This window comes from Crotalus tigris, unplaced genomic scaffold (assembly GCF_016545835.1).
Source record: "Crotalus tigris isolate CLP2741 ecotype Arizona unplaced genomic scaffold, ASM1654583v1 scf7180000019936.317499, whole genome shotgun sequence".
Lineage (NCBI taxonomy): Eukaryota > Metazoa > Chordata > Lepidosauria > Squamata > Viperidae > Crotalus > Crotalus tigris.
The window spans coordinates 63646-85565 of record NW_024097780.1 but is presented as its reverse complement, the minus strand read 5'-3'; the positions used below and the strand labels follow the sequence as shown (position 1 = coordinate 85565).

Here is a 21920-nt window from a genome sequence, read left to right as displayed (position 1 = left end):
TCAGTCTCAATAAAACAGAGTTTTAATATTTTTTTTCATATCTTTCATAACTTAGTTATCTTCAACAGCTGATAACGGGGATTCAGTGAAAATGAGACTCTTCAAAGCTTTCCTGGAAGCCAACAGACGCTCAGTGAACTCATTGAACCATTCAAGAGTACTCCTAAATCAGTGGTTCTCAACCTTTTTAATGCCGCGACCCCCAACCGGTCGTAAGTCGAGGACTACTCAACCGGTCATAAGTCGAGGACTACTCAACTGGTGCAGCACCGTTTGCAGAATGGGACTTTTGGCGGGCTCAGCAGGGCAGAGACAGCCTGGACAATTCCTATTGGCTTTTTTTTTTATTATTAAATTTTTTTTTAAATTTTACAAAACAAATCCCCTCCCCAAACCCACCCTCCCATACCCTCCCCCATCTCCCCAAACCTCCCTAACCCTCCCCTAGGCCTCCCAGAGTTGATTACAGGCTTATCCTAAATATTTCAAAAAGAAAAAAAAAAAAGAAACTTAAAACACATATGAATCCTAAACAAATCTGAATACCTTAAATTAAGTAGATTATCTTCTCTAAAAAAAATAATAATTAAAATCATTAAACACATTATAATATACTCTAAACTTTCTTTGAACATCTATACCTATAATATAAAATCTAATATAAATCATAAACAAATCTAAATACATTTAGTTAAACAAATTATACTCCCTCCAAAACACAAATTTAAACATTACTTGAAACTTAAAACATTAGAATAAACAAGTTAAAACTTAAAACATTAACATAAACAAATTGTACTCCCTCCAAAACACAAATTTAAACATTACATAAAACTTAAAACTTAAAACATTAGAATCCCCTTATACACATTTAATCAAATTCCATCTTGAAAATAGTAATAATAATAATTACTGATATTATTATCATTCTTTATAAACTCCCTCTAAAACACAAGTTTAAACATTACTTAAAACTTAAAACATTAGAATTCCCTTATGCACATTTAAATCTTTATCAATAACAAACTCCATCAAGAATAAACACATTAAACATTTAAATCTTCACCAATAACAAATCCCATCCACAAAAAACACAGTCCTTATCAGTCTCAATTATCCATTTTCATTCTCCATCCTTATCATACTAATATTATTATTATCAGTCTCAGTTGTCCATTTTCATTCTCGATCCTTATCAATCTTAATTTTCATTCTCCATCCTTATCCTTATCAAGCTCAAAAGAAATGCTTTGAGATCTTCCTTGAAAGATTGCTCCAAAATTCCTGAATCTCCCAACGACTCCGAAGCCAATACCTGTGAGGATTCCTTAAACTCTTTATTCTGTTGGTCTTTACAATTATGTGTTGCACGAGTTATCCTCTGTCCCCTCTCAGCTTGTTGAAACCCCTCAAGCTGAGATTTCCCATTTTCCATTTCTTCAGACAACAATTCAACCCTTGAGGATTGCTCCAAAGGCTTTATAAATCTTGCTTCTCCCGCAGATTCAGATACCACTAAATGTGAGGCTTCCTTAACCTTCTTCTGTTGCTGCTTTTCTTTACAGTTGTGTGCTGCACAAGTTGTCTTCTGCTCCTCAACCTGAGCTTGTTGAGGCCTCCCAAACAAAGATTCCCCAATTTTCATAAATATAGGCTCTTCAAACTGTAATTCTACATTCTTTTCTTCCAAGGCTTTAAACTTAATAGATGGCGATGAACATACCCCCAGGACCGAAGTATAAAAATCTTTTGCTTGAGCAACAGTATTAAGTCTATAACATATCCAGGTAGTTCACCACCATTCCAATCGGAACATCCCATCTAAACGAAATTCGTCTCTTTTTAAGTTCATCTGCTAAGAAAACAAAGTCCTTTCTTCTTCTTAAAATTTTGGGTGGGATCTCCTTTAAGATTATAATGTCTTGTGAGGCAATTTGAAATCTCTTCTTATAAAAAGCTTGTATGATTTCATTGCGTAAAGATCTTTTTCCAAAATAAATTACCACATCTCTTGGCAAATTCTTTTGCACTGCCACCACGGAGTTAACTCTAAATAATTTTTCAATTTCACTAAATATTTCCTCCTTTCTTTTATTCAAAATCACGGCAAAGTCCTTTGCAACCATCTCTTTCAGATCTCCTTGCAAAGACTCTCCCAAGCCTCTTATTCTTAAGGCATATTCCATTTGACCATATTGAAGCATAAGAATCTCATTTTCCATTTCTTTTTCCATACTTTCAATTTTTCCCTCCATTAATTCCACTTTTTCAGCTACTTCTTCCACACGGGAATTCAACTTTTCAAGAACAGAAGCAACTCCTTTTAAAGCCAAAACTATATCTTGCCTCAAAGTCTTATTATTTTCCTCTAAAATCTTTTTCATTTCTGCCCTAATTTGAATTATAACATTTCCCATTATATCTTGCAAATCCTTCACAATTGTTGGCTGGGCCACAGAAGAGGGTGGAACTATTGATTTAGGAGCTGTAGAGGTTCCTGGGCGCTTTGGAGCCATCTTAAAAAAAAAAAAAACTTACTCCTTCTTAAAAGTTACAAAAATTCCTTCAAAAAAAAATATCAAAACTCCCTCAAAAGAAAAATCATTATGATAAAAAGAAAAAAGGGAGTTTAAAAAAAAAAGGGAGTTAAAATATCCATTCCAATCATTAAAAAGAAAAGGAAAGAAAAGGGGGAGAAGAAACATCAAAAAGCCTGCCTTTTAAAAGTCTTAAACACCAAAAAGCCAGACTGTTAAAAATACAAAAAATCTTCTAAAATCCATCCAGTCATTAAAAAGGCAAAAAAAGGAAGAAACCGATCGCCGTTCTAGCTTCCCAAAAAAAAAAAAAAACGCTGGAAAATCTGCCGATCACCATTTTACTTTCCCTTTCAGCACAAAGTAAAAAGTAAAAGGAGAGAATATAAACATGAAAATAAATCTTTAAACTTAAAATACATATAAAGTCAAAGAAAGCAAAAAAAAATATCCTCTAATCAACTCTGTCCGCTTCTAAAAAAAAACTCACCAGATCACTTTAAGCGCGGAGGTGTTTGCAACCGCTTGTTTTGTCCCTAGGGACAAAAGCAGCTAGGAAGCGGAGACAGTCTGAACTCCGTGGGAGCACTCTGTCACCCCCCCCAAAAAAGAATGGGGGTACATAAGAGGCTCTACCACTATTCAGACAACCCTCTACCCCCCCCTTTGCCCGGGAGGGGGATTTTGAACTGCTGAACAGCTGATGTCTGCTGTTCATAGCGGTTCATTACACTTACCCAGGAGGACGGCTACAAAGTAGCCGCCATCGCCGTGCAGATCCACCGGAAGTCCCCTATTGGCTTTTGAAAGCCAATAGAATTAGACTCCATTCAAGAGAGTCTATTCTATTGGCTTTCAAAAGCCAATAGAATAAAAGGGAGTAGCACAGCTAAGGAAAAGGGGGAAAAAATGGCGGACTGCGTTGTTTGGCGACCCCCGTGAAATGGTCGTTCGACCCCAAATGGGGTCCCGACCCACAGGTTGAGAACCACTGTCCTAAATGGTTCATAAAGAGCAGGCCAAGTATCCTTTCCTTTGCTCTGGAAATGTTTTCTTCTGCTCCCTGGAACAAACTGCTCACATTGAATTCAAACCACTTGAGGGAATTGCCAGCCAATGCCAAAAGTGTGTTGTATTTTCTTGGCTGAAAATTGAAACAAAAGTCTTCAGTCAAAGTCCAAAGTCAACACAAACTTTTTCTAGGGATCCTTCAATGGTGATGTGGATGCCGAAATAAATTCTGGATAAATAGGTAATATGTGAACTGCAATTCAATAGATATTGAAATAGAAAGCATCCCTATTTAGGAACCCCAGATATAAATAACATGCTTAAATAACAGTTTGTATTGCTAAAGGATATGCAGAACTGGTCCACATATTGCACCAAGTCATCCTCAGCCATTTTATTTGCAGTTTAAGGCAGTTTGTGTGGACCTGGTTACTATACCTTAGACCAGGGGTTCTCAACCTTGGCAACTTTAAGACTTGTGGACTTCATCTCCTAGAATTCCTCAGCCAGCAAAGCTGGCTGAGGAATTCTGGGAATTGAAGTCCACAAGTCTTAAAGTTGCCAAGGTTGAGAACCCCTGCCTTAGACTAAATTATGAATTCAGTCATTGAAGCTCAATTAACAGACCATCACCTTTAAAAAAAAACAGAGATATCAATCGACATTTTAGATAAAGAAGAGAAGCTTGGAACTCCATCTTCAAAAGAAAGTAGTTTAGTGCTGAAGGATCAAATCAGAGAGAAAGGTTTGCATGACCCCTATGGCAGATCAACTTTCCTGCAATCTACTTGGTCAAAGAGTACAGAAAGGATCTACATATTTTGAATATCTCTAAATTACAAAGCCTGATTGATTTAAGTTCCCATCTAGAAAATCTTTATCTCTCTGAAAGCATGGCAGGGATCTTGGCTTCTGTCACAGAAAAAAGGCTGGGCTCTGCTATGATGAGACTCTTGACATCTGGCATCAATCATGATATCAGCTGCAAAATAATAACCGCGGACTGCCCACAGTAGTGAGAAAACATAATTTGATTGATAAATTGGTTTTCTGATTCCCATCAGGGAAGTGGAAAGGACAAAAGTCACCATCTGGTCACTGGAGGAAAAAAAAGACACGAAGCTTTCAGGATATGAGGCTAATTGAATCTGGACTTAGTCTGCATGGCAGCAATCTTTGCCAGGATCCACTACAGCAGTGGTTCCCAACCTTTTAATGCCGCGACCCCCAACCGGTTGTAAGTCGAGGACTACTCAACCGGTCGTAAGTCAAGGACTACTCAACTGGTGCAGCACCGTTTGCAGAATGGGACTTTTGGCGGGCTCAGCAGGGCAGAGACAGCCTGGACAATTCCTATTGGCTTTTGAAAGCCAATAGAATTAGACTCTATTCAAGAGAGTCTATTCTATTGGCTTTCAAAAGCCAATAGAATAAAAGGGAGTAGCACAGCTAAGGAAAAGGGGGAAAAAAATGGCGGACTGCGTTGTTTGGCGACCCCCGTGAAATGGTCGTTCGACCCCAAATGGGGTCCCGACCCACAGGTTGAGAACCACTGCACTACAGGAATTGGTCCAGCTAAGAAGTCAAAGAATTATTGTTGCCTTCTCTTTCTCTTTCTCACACACATACCCTCAACCCCACACAAGACTTCTACATATAGAAAAAAATCAGCAATGAATTTCCAAAACTTCTTGGACACCTGCAATGGTATTATGCACTTCATACCATATTTTCAGAACAGTGTGCCCTGAATGATAAGTTTAATCTTTTTCTAACAATAAATAAATATGTTCACACAGATTTGCAATTTCCCCGCCCACATACATTCAACACATCAACTTTTCTCCATGGGATATTTTTTAAAAACAGTGCAGGCAATCTAGTTTTGAGTTAGGCCTGTAGAATTTCCAGCTTTCAAAATTGTCACATATTCCATCAAGTTAAATATACTCTGGCTTAATCCATCTGTTACACCACAATGTTATTGGTTAGCAAAAGAAGGAGCAAAGGTTTGTTCCCAGGAGCAATTCAGTAGACACCGCTTATCTCCTGCTGTAAGTCCAGGTTTGTTCAAACATGGATATGAATAGTTATCAAGGGTAAAAGTCACTGAGTAGTTGAGAGTTCTTTGGAATAATTAAGGTCAACTGTGGATGAATCATAGGAAACTGGGTTTCAAACTAAAATTCAAGAGTTTTGTGTCAAAACACTTCCAGTACAAAAGTAAGACATCAAGATGAAGATCCAAGGGTATATACCAGTGGTAGTGAACTTATGGCACGGGTGCCAGAGGCGGCACTCAGAGCCCTCTCTATGGGCACATGTGCCATCGCCCCAGCCCTAGGCCTGCAGCTGGGTTTTATAAAATCTTTTCGCTTTAAGCCTCCGCCGCCGTGTACAAAAATAAAGGTTCAATCAGTCAATTTTAACTTCTCGCGGGGAAAAAAAAGATCTCGTAAAGTTGGAATTGATTGATTGAACTTTTTAGTCCCACCCAGTCTGCTGTTACCACTGCAGCCATGCCCACCCAATGGGCCACACCCACCCAATGGGCCACACCCAACCAATGGCCACACCCAACCAATGGGCCACACCCACCCGGCACCTGACGATGCATAAGTGGGTTTTGGGTTACAGTTTGGGCACTCGGTCTCTAAAAGGTTCGCCATCACTGGTATATACCATATATCTTCTCTTTGTCCAATCTTAAATCTGGCCTTCAGATTTAGTTGGCTGACTCTTTTCTTTTGATGTATAGCAACTCTCCACACCTTCTTACCAGGGTCTATAAACTGCCAAAACACCTTAGGGAGATATTTACGTGAGCGAGATTCGAACAGCTTGACACAATGGTCAGATATGGGAGATTCCATTCTATACCTTACAATGAGCGTCTCTGCATTTGCGGAGCGGCAAAGGTAAAAGACCTGGCTCACATACTATTTGATTGTTGCCTGAACAAGAGAGTGAGAGACAGATACCTTGGTCTTTATATCAAACGAATGACTCATTGGGATCCCCATATCAAAACAACTTATCTTAAAAATAACACTTAACGCAGCACAGTATTTAAACAAAATGGTTCGGTTGAGATCTGCATATGTGGGACTGATTGGGGTAGATTGCAAGGGTGACTCCGAGATATAATTTTATCATATTTTACCTATATTTTAAATTATTGTACTCTAGTTTAATTTCATTTTAGATTGTATTTTATTCCAATTTCATTTTAAGTCGTACTTTACTCTAATTCCATTTTAAACTGTATTTTATCAAATTCCATTTTAAATTGCTTTTATCAAACTTTAGTAATAATTTGTTGCTGGAACTTTGCACTTTGATATAGCCCAAGGGCTAATCAATAAAGATTTATTATTATTACCAGGGTCTATTTTTCTTCTGTAATGTCAAACCAATCTCTTCTTGCTTCCTTTCCATGACAAAATCCCAAGAACGTGCATCAAGTCTTTGTATTGTAGAAATATTTACGCTAAACATTTGGAACAAAGTTTTCCTGATGGAAAGTTGAAAAGTCCACCAATCTTTTTTCATGAACTCAAGATTATTTTACTATCTAAACAATGGATTAAGATTTGTTTCATGGAGTTATCTACTCTCTACAGGTCTCTGAAAAGCACCATTAGATCAAGTCATCTAATTTCAAGCTTCAAGGCAGATGGGAGACTCTGCTTTCATCCTTGAAGAACAAAATCAAGCAAGCAAAACAGGGATCCTCACAGAAATGTTACATTTTGTTCCACTAAACAACTGATTAACTTCTGAAATATTCTGAAATTCAATTAACTTTTAAAATCACTTTATGATCTTTTTTAAAACTGTATATTGTATAAAAAGTAATCCATTTTGTTAACGTTTACCAGAATTATAATTTCCACTGTTACTTTTAGGGAAAGATGTATATAGGCACTGAAACAAAAAAAAAGATCAAGTAATGTTAAAATATATTTTAAAAAAGCAAAGATAAAAAAGGTATTAAGGATAAGCATAGAAAGAAAAGTCTGCTTTTGACTTGGCGCTGGGAGTATATTATAGATAGAGTAATAATGAAAACAATGCAAAAAAATGGATTACTTTTTAAATATATAATTTTAAGTAACTAATATCTAAGTAACTCAGTTGTTAAGTGAATCTGGTTTCCCATTGACCTTGCTTGTCAGAAGGTTGCAAAAGGGGACCACATAATCTTGGAACACTGCAGCTTTCATAAATATGAGTCAGTTGCCAAACGCCTGAATTTGTAACCGTTAAAAATGGACATAAGTCACATTTTTCAGTCCCATTGTAACTTTGAACAAACTGTTGTAAGTCAAGGACAACCTGTATTGCAACAGCTATTTTCTGCATTCCTTAGGAAGCAAGATCCTAATGGATCCAATTCAGCTCCTTAGGTTGTGATCTGATGCAAACTCAAATTGCCGTGACTTATGTCCAGTCTATGTAGAACAATGATTTGGAAAAATTGAGGCTATAGTTAACTCAAAATTCAGTAGGTTACATTTCATTCAGCATGGGTGTGTGTGTGTGTGTGTGTGTGTGTGTGTGTGTGTGTGTGTATGTATGTATGTAGGTAGGTCTTTGGTTGTTTGGGTTTTCTCCCGCGTAAAATTGGAAGTATGTATGTATATATATACGTATATACATACATACATACATACATACATACATACATACATACATACATATATATATTTGATAACTGAGCAACTAAAAATTTAAGCAGTGATTAACCTTCTGGTAATTTGAAAAATCAAGTGAACTTCAAATGCCAGGCAAGAAACTTCCCTTAATTCAGTTAACATTTTCAAATCAACATAGCTATGCAAATATTGTTAGAAGGTGCTAGAATAGTGATGGCGAACCTTTTAGAGACTGAGTGCCCAAACTGCAACCCAAAACCCACTTATGTATCGCCGGGCGCAGCTACAGTGGGCGTGGCTGCAGTAATCATGGCAGACTGGGTGGGCATGGCCAATTCGATGTTGCTTATGGGGAGGGATACCTGTGGGAGCCAGGTAGGGCAGGGTTGGGGGAGATCCAGGGGGTCTCTGGCGGGTAGGATGGTGGGCTCCCCAATGGCGGCTCCAGGCTGGCTCTAAACCTCTTGCTCTGTTCACTATGCAGCTCTGGGCTCTGATCTGACTATTCCACGTCTCTTCACTCAAGTTCTCCCAAAGTCATTCCAACATACAGTTACACAAGCATGCTTCAAATTAATAAATTCATGTCAAAACTCATTAAATTCTTTTTGCATTTTCTACAATAGGCTAAATTTACTCTATCATATAATAAGGCTGATTGCTTTTAACAAAGAATTGCTCCATCTCTTCCTTCCTTCCTTCCTTCCTTCCTTCCTTCCTTCCTTCCTTCCTTCCTTCCAAGTCCAGTCTTCCCAGAATAGTAAAGTGCTGTTGTCTAGAGCAGTGGTTCTCAACCTTTTTAATGCCGCAACCCCCAACCGGTCGTAAGTCGAGGACTATTCAACCGGTCGTAAGTCGAGGACTACTCAACTGGTGCAGCACCGTTTGCAGAATGGGACTTTTGGCAGGCTCAGCAGGGCAGAGACAGCCTGGACAATTCCTATTGGCTTTTGAAAGCCAATAGAATTAGACTCTATTCAAGAGAGTCTATTCTATTGGCTTTCAAAAGCCAATAGAATAAAAGGGAGTAGCACAGCTAAAGAAAAGGGGGGGGGAAAATGGCGGATTGCGTTGTTTGGCGACCCCCGTGAAATGGTCGTTCGACCCCAAATGGGATCCTGACCCACAGGTTGAGAACCACTGGTCTAGAGCAAGGGTAGGCAACCTTGGCTCTTTTATGACTCGTGAACTTCAACTCCCAGAATTCCTGAGCCAGCATGGCTCAGCTTGGTAACCTCTCTCTTTCCCCTCAGCATGGCTGGCTCAGGAATTCTGGGAGTTGAAGTCCACAAGTCATAAAACAGCCAAGGTTGCCTATCCCTGGCCTAGAGGAAGAAAAACCTTATTCTGATCACTCTGTTCTGCCAATGCAAATGTCACAGCAACAGCTGGAAGCATAACTTCAAATATCAGAATACATTCTCCCATGTCTAGGATGTGTGATAGAATTTTGTTCCTTGAACAAAGTGAATTAGTGGCAGACAGAGAAATACAGCTTGATCGGACCATTCTATTTTTACCAATCATTCATTTTTTAAAAGCACATATGTATGACATGCCAAGGTTGCAGATTGAAACTGGTTCTCCACAAGCCACATAAAAAAGTCTTCTTACCAAACATGAATTTGGAGATTTAGTAGAGGCTTTATCAACACACAAGAGGAAGGGCATTTCATGGAGTTTTAAGGCAACCCTTCCCAAACAAGTCCCTCCAAATATTTTTGAATTCAATTTTTGTAATTCTAAAACAATATGACCAATACACATTTTGGTTGAAGATTACAGAGGATGAAGCCCAAATCCCTGGAAAAAGACCAAGCTGGGGAAAGTTGGTCTAAACTTCTACTAAGATGATTAAGGCTGTGACATGTTCTATATTATTAAACAAGATGAATTGCTTTATTGATGGTATTTTATATAATTACAGTCTGCACTTTAAAGGTCAAGTAGTAATTATATTTTTATAAAAAGCAGCAAAAATAATCTGTACTTTTTTCCCTCCAAAATGACATCCTGTTCCCAGGATGTGATTATTTTTTTTGATTCTAGCAGACTAATTTAAAGTGCATTTGCTGCCATTTTGTTCCCTTTTTTAATATGAATTTATCTACTTTCTTTTGGATATGATTCATCCATTGAAGTATCCACCACTTCCAAGCTCTTTTTGTTCGTGATTAGATTTTATTATGCAGTTTGCTGCAATATTGCTAAACAACCAATAATGCAGCAAATTGCATAATAAAATCTAATCACGAACAAAAAGAGCTTGGAAGTGGTGGATACTTCAATGGATGAATCATATCCAAAAGAAAGTAGATAAATTCATATTTAAAAAAGGGAACAAAATGACAGCAAATACACTTTTAATTAGTCTGCTAGAATAAAAACTAATAATCACATCCTGGGAACAAGATGTCATTTTGGAGGGAAAAAAGTACAGATTATTTTTGCTGCTTTTTATAAAAATATAATTACAGAAATGATAACGTGCACAAGTTTTAAATGCAGTCTCAAAGATGTAACTGCACAAATCAATCAATAAACTATGAGAGTTGAGCACAGATAGTTGGAAAATTCAGCACTAGTGGACTCCTATTATCACAATACAATTTACATGGGCCATATCTGGGTATAGTCAATTAATACATTTGATGTGACAAATGTTTATATTAGTTTACACTACAACTGAAGTAATTTGCTAATAAATGACACTTCAGCTCTTTCACATTTCAATCTTTCTCTGAAATTTCATAATTCCAGAATGGCCATCAAAAAATTTAGTCACAAGAGCATTCTGGGAAGTTGCAATATCCACCCCAATCGTATTTGTCCCTGTTTTGTATCTTGTCGCTTATTGTGTCGATTTACTTTTGTGGATAAAAGTCTTTTCATCCTATATAGAACGCAAAAAAAAATATTGCTTCGAAATGCCATATCCATATTGGAAATTGAGCAGAAATTGCAACTCTTACATAGTCCAAATCCTGTAATGATGTTTCTAGATTTAGATCAGTCGGCAGGAGATACTGGTCCAAAATGTCCTCTGCCCTCATATCTGTTGTATACCATAGTGTTATTGTCTCAATAGGTAACTCATCTTCTTCACACAGAAGAATGGATTGGCAAATATCCTGCTTTCAAAAAATACTGTCTGGGTAGATCTACGAAGCCACCTTTATTATATTACAAACCGTAGGATTATTTTAGTGGAGATGCAGTTGCAGACAAGTAAAGATTTGGGGTGAGTGATAAATCATTGCGGATACATTTCATTACAGCTGTAGATGACAAGAAACATATCATTTTCTCTCCTGTAGTAAACTATTCTTGCGTATCATTTTGGACATGATGAGCTCCCAAAAACTCCCATCTTCATGTCAGCGTAATTAAATGGTAATCTGAGAAATATCTCTTGCAAATCTTCACATTAGCAGACCCCATTCTACGTGTTGTAATGGATATAATTGAAACCACAGACTTTGGAACTAATGGATACGCAACTAGAGAAAATAATATCACTTTGTGATATGATAATTGCAGCAAGACTACTATATCTTCAAATGTGCATAAGTTCAATAATACCCACAACAGTGGAAAGGTTGGTGAAGATGATGGAACTTGCAGAGATAGATAAATTAATTTCTTTGCTTAGAGAAAATAATAGCTACATTTATGGCGCACTGGAGACCTCTTATAGACTTTTTGCATAAAATGGACTTATGATTTGTGATTTTGATGATTAGGGAAAAAAAGTCTGGCTAATGGAAAAGAGTAAGCTTCCTGTTGTAAACATAGAGTAAGAGATAATTGTTTAATTGTACTTATATTTGCTGGAAAGAAAATGGGAAGTTTCTTCTTTCTACTTTTTTCTCCTTTCTTTCTGCACTTTTTTTTGGGGGGGGTCTTCCCTTCTGTTTTCAGCTTTTTTCATTTTATTAATTTGTTCTAATTTTTATGATCTTTGTAAAACTTTTCAATAAAAAATTATATTAAAAATGTTGAAATGAATGTAGATTTATCACAGGCCGTGCAAAATATATATTGAGTTATGATATGGGCTTAGCATTTAGCACTTTCAATATACAGTGGTACCTTGATATTTGTCGGTAATATGTTCCAGAAACCGACGAGTGCCAAGAAAACCACGTGACTTAGTAGGTGACCTGCTATTTCGGCTGGAAGAAATAGCCCATCCTGAAGCATGGAAGTTGGGCAATAGAAAGCCGAACTTAAAACATGTTTTGAATACCCCAGGTTAAACAATCTGAATATCTTACCACTCCATGCAGTTCCTCTGAGTACATTTTCAGAATAGAGCATAAGCAATCATAGGATAAGTACTGGTGATTTTCATGCAAAGCTTTCTGCATGATGTTTCATGTGCATTGCTAGCCTCCTACTCCTGTAAACGTCTGTTCTAAAATTTTAAGATATGTGCATACTTAAATAGTTTTCCATCACCGCCAAGCAGAGTCGGCATAATGAATGCTGAGGCAGAATGTTATCCTGTGACTGCTTATCCCTTGTAGAACAGTACTCATCTTTTTTTGCTTATCTCTTTCTTTGTATACCGTAAAAGAACAAATGACCTAATTTGGCAGGATATTTAAAGGCCTTCTCTGTTGCTGCAAACAGAAGAGCCCTTTTGTCTTCAGCAGGTTCACACATTTCTGTTACACAATGCCAAAAGCAAGTGATAAAGGAAATAATTGCACAGAAGAAATCTTTGCAGTATATTACACGCCACCAAAAAACAACAACATTCTAAGTACTTGGGGTCTCATATACGAAATCATGTAATTTTAATGCAATACTAGGGTTAGTCTCTAAAGGGCTTGGTGATCAATTCAGTGGGCAAAACATGGAAACAATGAGTAGGTTTCATTCCCGACAACTGGAGAAAAGAAAACTGGTTTCCAGTAGCAAAGGGGAAAGGGAAGGGAAGGTATCCATAAAGTTTAGATGATAACCAAACATTTGCATAATCTCTAAACCAGTGGTTCTCAACCTTTCTAATGCCGCAACCCCATAATACAGTTCCCCATGTTGTGGTGACCCCCAACCACTTATACATCACCGGGTGCCAGGGGCGTGGCCAAAGAAAAGGGGGAAAAATGGCAGACAGCCTTGTTTGGCGACCCCCGTGAAATGGTCGTTCGACCCCAAATGGGGTCCCAACCCACAGGTTGAGAACCACTGCTCTAAACCTTCAGAACTTCACGTGTCAAAGGGAGGAAGTTTTACAAAATTCCAATATAGCAACAATAGAAGCAGATCTTATGTGTTGCACACCTGATTTCCAGGTTCCTTCCTTCTATTTCCAGTTAAAAGGATCATACTGGAACTGAGTGTAAGGTATATTCCAGTAACCTAGGAGAGATGCTTTCCAGCTTTAAAAAAAATGCTGGGTTAATTAAACAAATAGAGATCCAGTTTAGGGTAATGGTTAAGGTGACAGGAGACTGTGTGTACTAGACCCATCTTAGGCACGAAGCCAGCTAGGTGACCTGGGACCAGTCGCTCACTCAGCATGCCGAAGAAGGAAATGGCAAATCACTTCTGAAAAATCTTGCCAAGAAAACTGTAGGGATTTGTCCAGACAATTGCCAGGAATCAAGACGGATTCTCAAAGGCATCAAGGCGCTTTTTAAAAAAAGATGAAAACAAGCAAAAGGAGAACGTGGCATTCATGGGAAGCCAGTTACCTTTTTGCCACACAGGATTACAATTCCCTTTGTTGGGGAAGATATGAAATCCTTCCATAGAATCGGGCTGGGATGAGCTTATACTGTCTTTACCAACTCTGCTAAATTTGCCATCCCTTAACATAACAAATGGTAATTAAAAAAAATCAAGGTATCTGACAGCCTAGACTTTTGTGGATTATAATCGACTTCCTCCAGTCTTACACTGCCAATGCCTATAAAGCCTTAAGACAGTGATGGCGAACCTTTTGGAGACTGAGTGCCCAAACTGCAACCCAAAACCCACTTATGCATCCTCGGGTGCCGAGTGGATGTGGCCCATTGGGTGGGCGTGGCTGCAGTGGTAACGGCAGACTGGGTGGGACTAAAAAGTTCGAACAATCAGTTCCAACTTTGCAAGATCTTTTTTTTTCCCACGAGAAGTTGAAATTGATTGATTGATTGAACCTTTTTTTTTTTTGCACACGACGGCGGAGGTCTAAAGTGAAAAGGTTTTATAAAACCCAGCTGAAGGCCTAGGACTGGGGCGACGGCGCGCATGCCCACAGAGAGGGCTCTGAGTGCCGCCTCTGGCACCCGTGCCATAGGTTCCCCACCACTGCCTTAAGAGAAGGAGAGAAAGAGCTGTAAACAATGTGATGGGAAGAAAATGAGGCAGAGAAAAGCCAGACACTGGCAATTATTATTAAAGGGCCACGGATATTTTGCAGTTTTGGCTAAAGGAGAGAATCACCCTTTTCTGGACTCAAAACCGAGCGCATAAGGCTAAAAGGGAAGCTAATCCAAGAACTGTTACAGATGTATAAGGATCGGCAGTTTTGCCCTACGGCTTCACCTTGTCCATAGTGAAATACTATCTACTGTATATATGGCTTTTCAGCATTGAGGAAGCAACCGCCGTTTCATCCATTACTGTAATGCAGTGGTTCTCAACCTTTTTAATGCCGTGACCCCCCAGCCGGTCGTAAGTCGAGGACTACTCAACCGGTCGTAAGTCGAGGACTACTCAACCGGTCGTAAGTCGAGGACTACTCAACTGGTGCAGCACCGTTTGCAGAATGGGACTTTTGGCGGGCTCAGCAGGGCAGAGACAGCCTGGACAATTCCTATTGGCTTTTGAAAGCCAATAGAATTAGACTCTATTCAAGAGTCTATTCTATTGGCTTTCAAAAGCCAATAGAATAAAAGGGAGTAGCACAGCTAAGGAAAAAGGGGGGGAAATGGCGGACTGCGTTGTTTGGCGACCCACGTGAAATGGTCATTCGACCCCAAATGGGGTCCCGACCCACAGGTTGAGAACCACTGCTGTAATGCAGTGTAATGGACGGAAATGGTCATTCGACCCCAAATGGGGTCCCGACCCACAGGTTGAGAACCACTGCTGTAATGCAGTGTTTCCCAAACTTGACCATTTTAAGGCATGAGGACTTCAACTCCCAGAATTCCACAGCCAGCAACGCTGGCTGTGGAATTCTGGGAGTTGAAGTCCACATGCCTTAAAATGGTCAAGTTTGGGAAACACTTAAGATTTTTTTGCAGCACGCCAAACGAGCCCGACGATCAAAAGATGGGCAAAGATGCCAAATAGCAACAGGGAGAGTTTTCATTCCCAAAGAGCAGCCAGCGGTGGCGGAATGAATTAAAAAAATAAAAGCAAGAGGGAGAAGCTGTTCGAGGCTCGGATTGAAAACCAGCCTCTTTAGTAGTGAACATGCAAGGAAAGCGGCCAACTTTCCGGGAAATCTCGGAATGACTTTAGCGCTTTTGTGGTGCAGGAATGCGTGGGCATATAGAGGATGGGGAAGCAGTAAGCGCAATAAATCATTTGGAGGCTATTTTCGCAGCCTGACTCCCAACCAGGAATCAGGATGCTTTCCTCGGGAAGCAGGGTTTGGGGGGGGGGGGGGAAGCCCCGATACCCATAACGCGCAGCGAGTCGAGCGAGGTCAACCCTCGCCAAAAGAGACCGCGCCACACAAGAGACCAAGGGGGATACCGTAAACCTCCTAGCAGACCCGCAAACGGCGTGCTTCCATTCAAAAGCTTAAACTAGCCCGGCCGGCCGCTCGGACAAATACTGTAATGCAAATGCTTTCCCCTTTACCTGCACCGGCCAGTAGGAGGCAGGGCGGAGCCCGCCTCATCCGCCCCTCGTGCACCACGAGCTGCAGGTTGCCGGTCGCCGCTGCCGCATCCCGCCTGGGGAGAAGGAAAGGGGGTACCTGACCCACAGCGGCGGTGAGGGGCTCTTCCGTCGCCAGGCGGGCTCAGCCGCGCCCGCTTCCTCCGTTCGGCCTGAGGCGGCGAAGAGCGGGCTTCGGCGGCGATCCGGGCGGATGGGGGGGGGGGGGAAGCGGGAGGGAACCCTGGCGCGCGCGCGAAAAAAGGGAGCCGAGGTGGGGGGGGGAGGCTGTGGCGGAGCGCGCGCGCACGCGCTTCCCACACACCCACCCACCCCCACCCCCTCCGGCCGGCGTTGGCTGGCTTGGGTGAGAAAGTCGGGGGCGCGCGCGGAGCGTCGGGGAGGTCTCGATCCCCGCCGGGCGGGGGTGGGGGCGCGCGCGCGCGCCCGCGTGACAGAAACGGGGAGGGGGGACCCGTGGGATTTCCCCCCCCCCCTCCCTTCCGTTCTCCGGAGGTGCCGATTCTGGGTTGGAAGTCTGCGGCTTGCAAATATGTTCCTGCAGTTGCTCTGGAGAGATGCAAGCTTGGAGAAAGCGGGGAGTCCCCGTTTCCGACCCTGAAAGACCAGGAGACGGGAGCAGGCTCCGGTCAGGCCGGCTGCTAGCGCCTCCGCGGGCAGGTCCAGCTTCAGGGTATGGTCAAAAAAAAGTCAATTTTGGCAGCCATGGATGGGGGGGGGGCAATTGAAGTTTTGTTCCTTTTTTTTTTTTATGGCCGCTGCAGGTAGTCTTCGACTTCACGGCCACCATTGAGCCCAACATATTTCTGTTGTTAAGTGAGACATTTGCCAAGGGAGTTTTGCCCCATTTTACGATGGGTTGTTAAGCGAGTCACCGCAGTTGGTAAGTTAGTAAGTGAATCTGGCTTCCCCGTGAAGGTCGCAAAAGGGGATCCCATGACCTTGGGGCACAGCAAAGGTCGTAAGTGTGAACCAGTTGCCAAGCCTCCGAATTTTGATCACATGATCGCGGGGATGCTGCAAACGTCATAATTGTGAAAAAGGGTCATAAGTCACATTTTTCAGTCCCGTTGGAACTTTGAACAGTCACTAAATAAACTGTTGAAAGTGAACAACTTACCTGTGCAGGTAAAAAAATCAAGCAAGCTCAATGGCACCTACACTTTTTTTACTATATTCTGTGGACATCACTGATTATATATTGGTTTCTGGGTAGCAATAAGAAGTTGTGGGCCCTCCATGTAGTTCTTTCTTGCCTTCCATAGATTTCTTGGTGGTGGTTCATCCTAGGACATCTGACTCCCAGGAGGTTTTTCAATATGAACTAGGAGCTGTCAAACAGATTATTATCCAGTTCAGAACTCAGCCCAAAACAATCCAATCCAAGATACACATAGCATATCCCTCCGAAAACAGTAAACACAGTTTACCTCACATTGTTGATGTCGTGAGGAAAATAGAAGGAAGGACTATTTATACTGTATATGTTCATTCATCTGAGTTACTTATAAAGTGATAAAGGCAGGATAAAAATCTGATAAATAAAATTTTTGTTAGTTGGAATTTCCTGGCTCTCTCCCATTCCTTTTGTTTTGCAATCTGGCCTTATACCTAGGACAGTTTGATCCCGATTAATTTCATTTACGCGTGCAAAATGGACTGAAAGCACATAAAATCCAGTGCACCCCATGGAGCAGTTGGGGGGGAGGTAGGAATGCACGTCAGTGTGTTAGGAAAAAGTGGAGAGAGAAGCAGTCAGAGGTTTGTGCTAATCCATCAGCATTTGCAGCTGAATTTTATCTTGAACTGTGAAACTGATACAGAATTTTCTTAATCCTTCAAGAGGGTGCAGTAAGTGTTATGTTACAGGTAGTCCTTGAATTACAGCACTTCATTTAGTGATCGTTTGAAGTTACAACCTCACTGAAAAAAGTAACTTATGACCATTTTTCACATTTATGACCATTGCCGATTCCCCATGTTCACGTGATCGCAGTTCAGAAGCTTGGCAACTGACTCGTATTTATGACAGTTGCATGTCTAGGGATTATGTGATCACCTTTTGTGATCTGGGAAGCAAAGTCGGTGGGGAAGCCGGATTCACTTCACAACTGTGTTACTAACTTAATAACTTAACAACTGCGGCAAGAAAGGTCGTAAAATGGGGCAAAATTCACTTAACATCTGTCTCACTTAGCAACAAAAATTTGGGGCCGTAAGTCGAAGACAATTGTGGTCATAAGTCAAAGACAACCTGTATATGCTTTGGGTATAATTGCATGTGCCGGTCTGCATATTATTTGCATAATTATTTGCATATTATATACACACACGGATACTTTCACTGGCAGTTGGTGGGGAGCAAAAGCAGGCCACATTGCTATTGTGTTCATATCTGGTGTTGGGTTTCTATCAGCACATTGTTGGCTGCTATAGGAACAGAATGTTGGATTCAGTAGCCTTCAATAGATACACCAGGGCACTTCTCGCTTTTTATAAAGGAAATGTGAAGTTTTCTCCTTACAGTAATGGCTCTCATTAGGTTAGCAGGACAAAACACTGGGCCAAATTCTGGGACAGAAAAGGGATAGAGTCACAAATAGTCAATATCCTCTCCAGAATTCCCATTGGGTTCCTGTTATTTTTCTATTCTGAGTGAGCCCCTGCAAAGACAAGAGGTCATAAACCTAATACACAATAAAAGCAAATAGCTCATATGTTACCTTCAGGGTGCTCCTAGCTGCCATAGTTTCTTGATCATTCAGCTAATATTTAACAAGGTTGTTGATGCCAACCAAGTGGGCACAATGAATGGTTCATTTGTAAACAGTAGACCTAGCAACAAGTTCATGGATTGTTGGGACTTGCTAGATGTTTCATAATGGATTTTGAAGGAAGGTGGGCAGAAGAAGAGGGACTAATCAGTGCCAAGGTCAAGGAAACTGCGTATTTTTAGGGGTGTCACCTTTTTTGACCTATGCATCTGTCCATGTTGAGCAGACTTCCCACAAGCTCCTTCTCATGGTCTGACTTTCAATTAAATAAGAGTTTAATCCCCATCTCTACCCCCTGTAACCTGTGAGATCAACAAAGAGAAGCAGTTGCTTTGGAAACACTATTGGTACTTGCAGGATGCTGACTGTAAGGCCAACACATAGAACTTTGCAGGTGTACATTCACAGGTGCTTGAGAAGCAGCATGGCTCCCTAAGCTGGTTCATCATTTTGCAAATTATCCCAAGCAGAGAAATATGTATAGGAAAGTCAGAGTTGTCATCCAACTGTTACAAATTGCATCCAAATTATTCCTTGGCGATAACAGGATGTAATTTGTCATTGCAAGTGTGCCAGCATGTCTAATTTGGAGAAAGACTTCCCTTGTGGTGAAGGTATTCCTGAAACCCCAATTCATGTCTTGCTGTATTGCTCTTATTACAAAGATGTCCAGTCCAGTTGATCACAACACAACTGATCAGGCTTCCAAGTCGTCACCCAGATCCATTTTATTTTCAGCTGCTACTATCCAATCAGCATGGTCCTCTTTCTCTTTACCTGGCTAGGCTTTCTTTTACCGTTTGTAAAATACATCACGCAGTTATGATTACTGGACTTCTCGTGTTGCTGCTTCACATTTCATTTTCTTTATTTTTGAGATGGTTGGTCTATGGCTGTAATAAAGTCAGCTTCCATTGTTTACTACTACTAACTAGGGCAGGGGTAGGCAACTTTGGCTCTTTTATGACGCGTGGACTTCAACTCCCAGAATTCCTGAGCCAGCATGGCTCAGCTTGGAAACCTCACCCTTTCCCCTCAGCGTGGCTGGCTCAGGAATTCTGGGAGTTGAAGTCCACGCGTCATAAAAGAGCCAAGGTTGCCTACCCCTGAACTAGGGCATAGTTTTTAATCTCCCCATGTGGCCTACAGACCAGAGGACCTTACCTAAGAATTGACTAGCTCTTGTTCCAAGATCAGCCCTCTCAGTAGGTACTATCACCTACTTTGATATCCTTGTGACTTAAGTGTCGGCGCCAAATGAACAAAAGGAGCTTGTGGATTAAAAATGACTTCCGCTCTTGAATAAGATACAAATGCTATTTCCCAGAGGCCCAAGGAACTGAAACCTATCCCCATTTTCTTACATATCAGGGACACTGATCACTGAAGTGATGTTAACAAGCTTCGGCTTCCTGTGCTATAAATAATGTAAGGATGATTATAGCTATCCCAGCATGCCTTTTTATGCACATGATTAAGAGCTCTTACTCATTTGACCTGCCGTTGGTTCGTTTCACAGAGAGCTAATCAGAAAGCCAGAGGGTTTCGGATTATTTACGGTTTAACCGGTTAGGTGTCGGGCTGGAAAATCTGTGCCTGGTCTCTGTAACGGACTGTGAGGCTAAGCTGGATGCGGTCCAGCCACCTGGGGTGGAGAGAGTGTTGCTTGTTTAAGAGGCTGCATTTCCCTTAAAGCAGAAATGAGGAAGTTGTGGCCTTTTCTGTGGTGTAGAACTGTGATTTCCACCCATCATAGATAACATGGAAAATGATGAGATGCAAGAATTCTGATTCAGCAGCATTTAGATCAGCATTGCTGGCTGTGGAATTCTGGGAGTTGAAGTCCACATGCCTTAAAATTGTCAAGGTTGAGAAACACTGAAGATGGAGAGAGCCTCCTTGCTGTGCCTTGTATCCATCAGGGTCTTATTTATTACTTAAAGGTTAAATTTAAATCCTGTTTTTTCTTCAGGGACACAAAGTATAGAGAGCCAGTTTGGCCTAGTGGTTAAGGCACTAGGCTAGAAAGCGGGAGGCTATGAGTTCAAGTCCCACCCTAGCCATGAAGGCCAGATGGGTAACTTTGGGTCAGGCTCATTCTCTCAGCCCCACCTTACAGGACTGTTGTAGGGAAAATAGGAGGAGAAGGTGTGTTGGATATGTTCACCGCCTTGAGTTATTGAAATAATAAAGGCCGGATACAAATAAATAAATGAATGAATGAATAAATATACTACTCCATTCTCCACGATAACCCAATAACTGCATAGGTTTATATAGAAATCAACTGGGTCTCTATAAAGAGAAGATAAACTGACTTGGGCGACTCAGTCACAAATAATCTCAAAATTAGATATGGTTATGCCCTCCTTTTCGAGTGACTCATAAATTCAATCCAGATATTGATCTGAAAAATCAATTTCTTCCGTAAGTCCCATCTAACATGTTTGTTGAAACATTCTTTGATTGGTACTTATCTTGTAACCCAATCTAGAATGCACAGAGTCTCATGTAAATTACAACTGAACTAGTGCACCCTCTATTCTTACAGTTCACCCCAGCAACAGATGCTTTTCCATGGGTCCTGCTGCTGCTACATTGACACCTACTGTTAATTCAACTTCCTTCATGCCGATCCAGGTAGTGGAACAAATTGCCTTTTGGGGCTGCCCGCAAGAAGAATGCATAAGGTAAAGTGACCAACCGTCCTCCTTTAGGGAGGACAGTCCTCCTTTTGTGAGTTCTGTCCTCCCTCAAAAAGTGTCCTCCACATGTCCTCCTTTTCGATATTTGAAGACTAATCTGCAGGCCTTTTTTTTTTCTCATAGAACTCTCAGAACGGTGTTCTGGTACCTTTTTTTGATGGGGTTTTTTTTCAACTTTTGCATGAGCTGTGCTATTCCCCCTTTTGGCTTTCGAAAGCCAATAGGAATTGCTGCTGAGCATGCCAAAACACCCGGCCGACAAACTTTGCACATGTAAGTTGTCTGCAACGCAGGCAAATTGGCAGGAACTTTGCACCCCTCCCTGCTATCCAACTACACCATCTCCTAGTTAGTCCCAAAGATACCTGGAGGAGACTGGAGCGGTAA

At 41.0% G+C, this 21920-nt stretch overlaps 1 protein-coding gene and 1 long non-coding RNA gene across 5 annotated transcripts in view; one reads left to right on the top strand and one right to left on the bottom strand.

Moving 5' to 3' along the window:
• The window catches only part of TRMT9B (tRNA methyltransferase 9B (putative)), a 28289-nt gene extending 11600 nt beyond the window's left edge, over window positions 1-16689 (bottom strand). For 3 of the 4 annotated variants that reach the window (XR_005559346.1, XM_039364980.1, XM_039364978.1), the window contains exon 1: window positions 16016-16243. The gene's annotated coding sequence lies outside the window, so the exon portion shown is untranslated. Of the gene's footprint in view, window positions 1-16015; window positions 16244-16650 lie in introns of those variants that run through there. The other variant, XM_039364979.1, reaches the window with a different exon arrangement.
• LOC120317923 lies at window positions 16039-21714 on the top strand. The gene is made up of 3 exons (XR_005559347.1): window positions 16039-16149; window positions 21380-21518; window positions 21657-21714. It is a non-coding gene; the product is annotated as an uncharacterized LOC120317923 (long non-coding RNA).
• The last annotated feature ends 206 nt before the right edge of the window (window positions 21715-21920 follow it).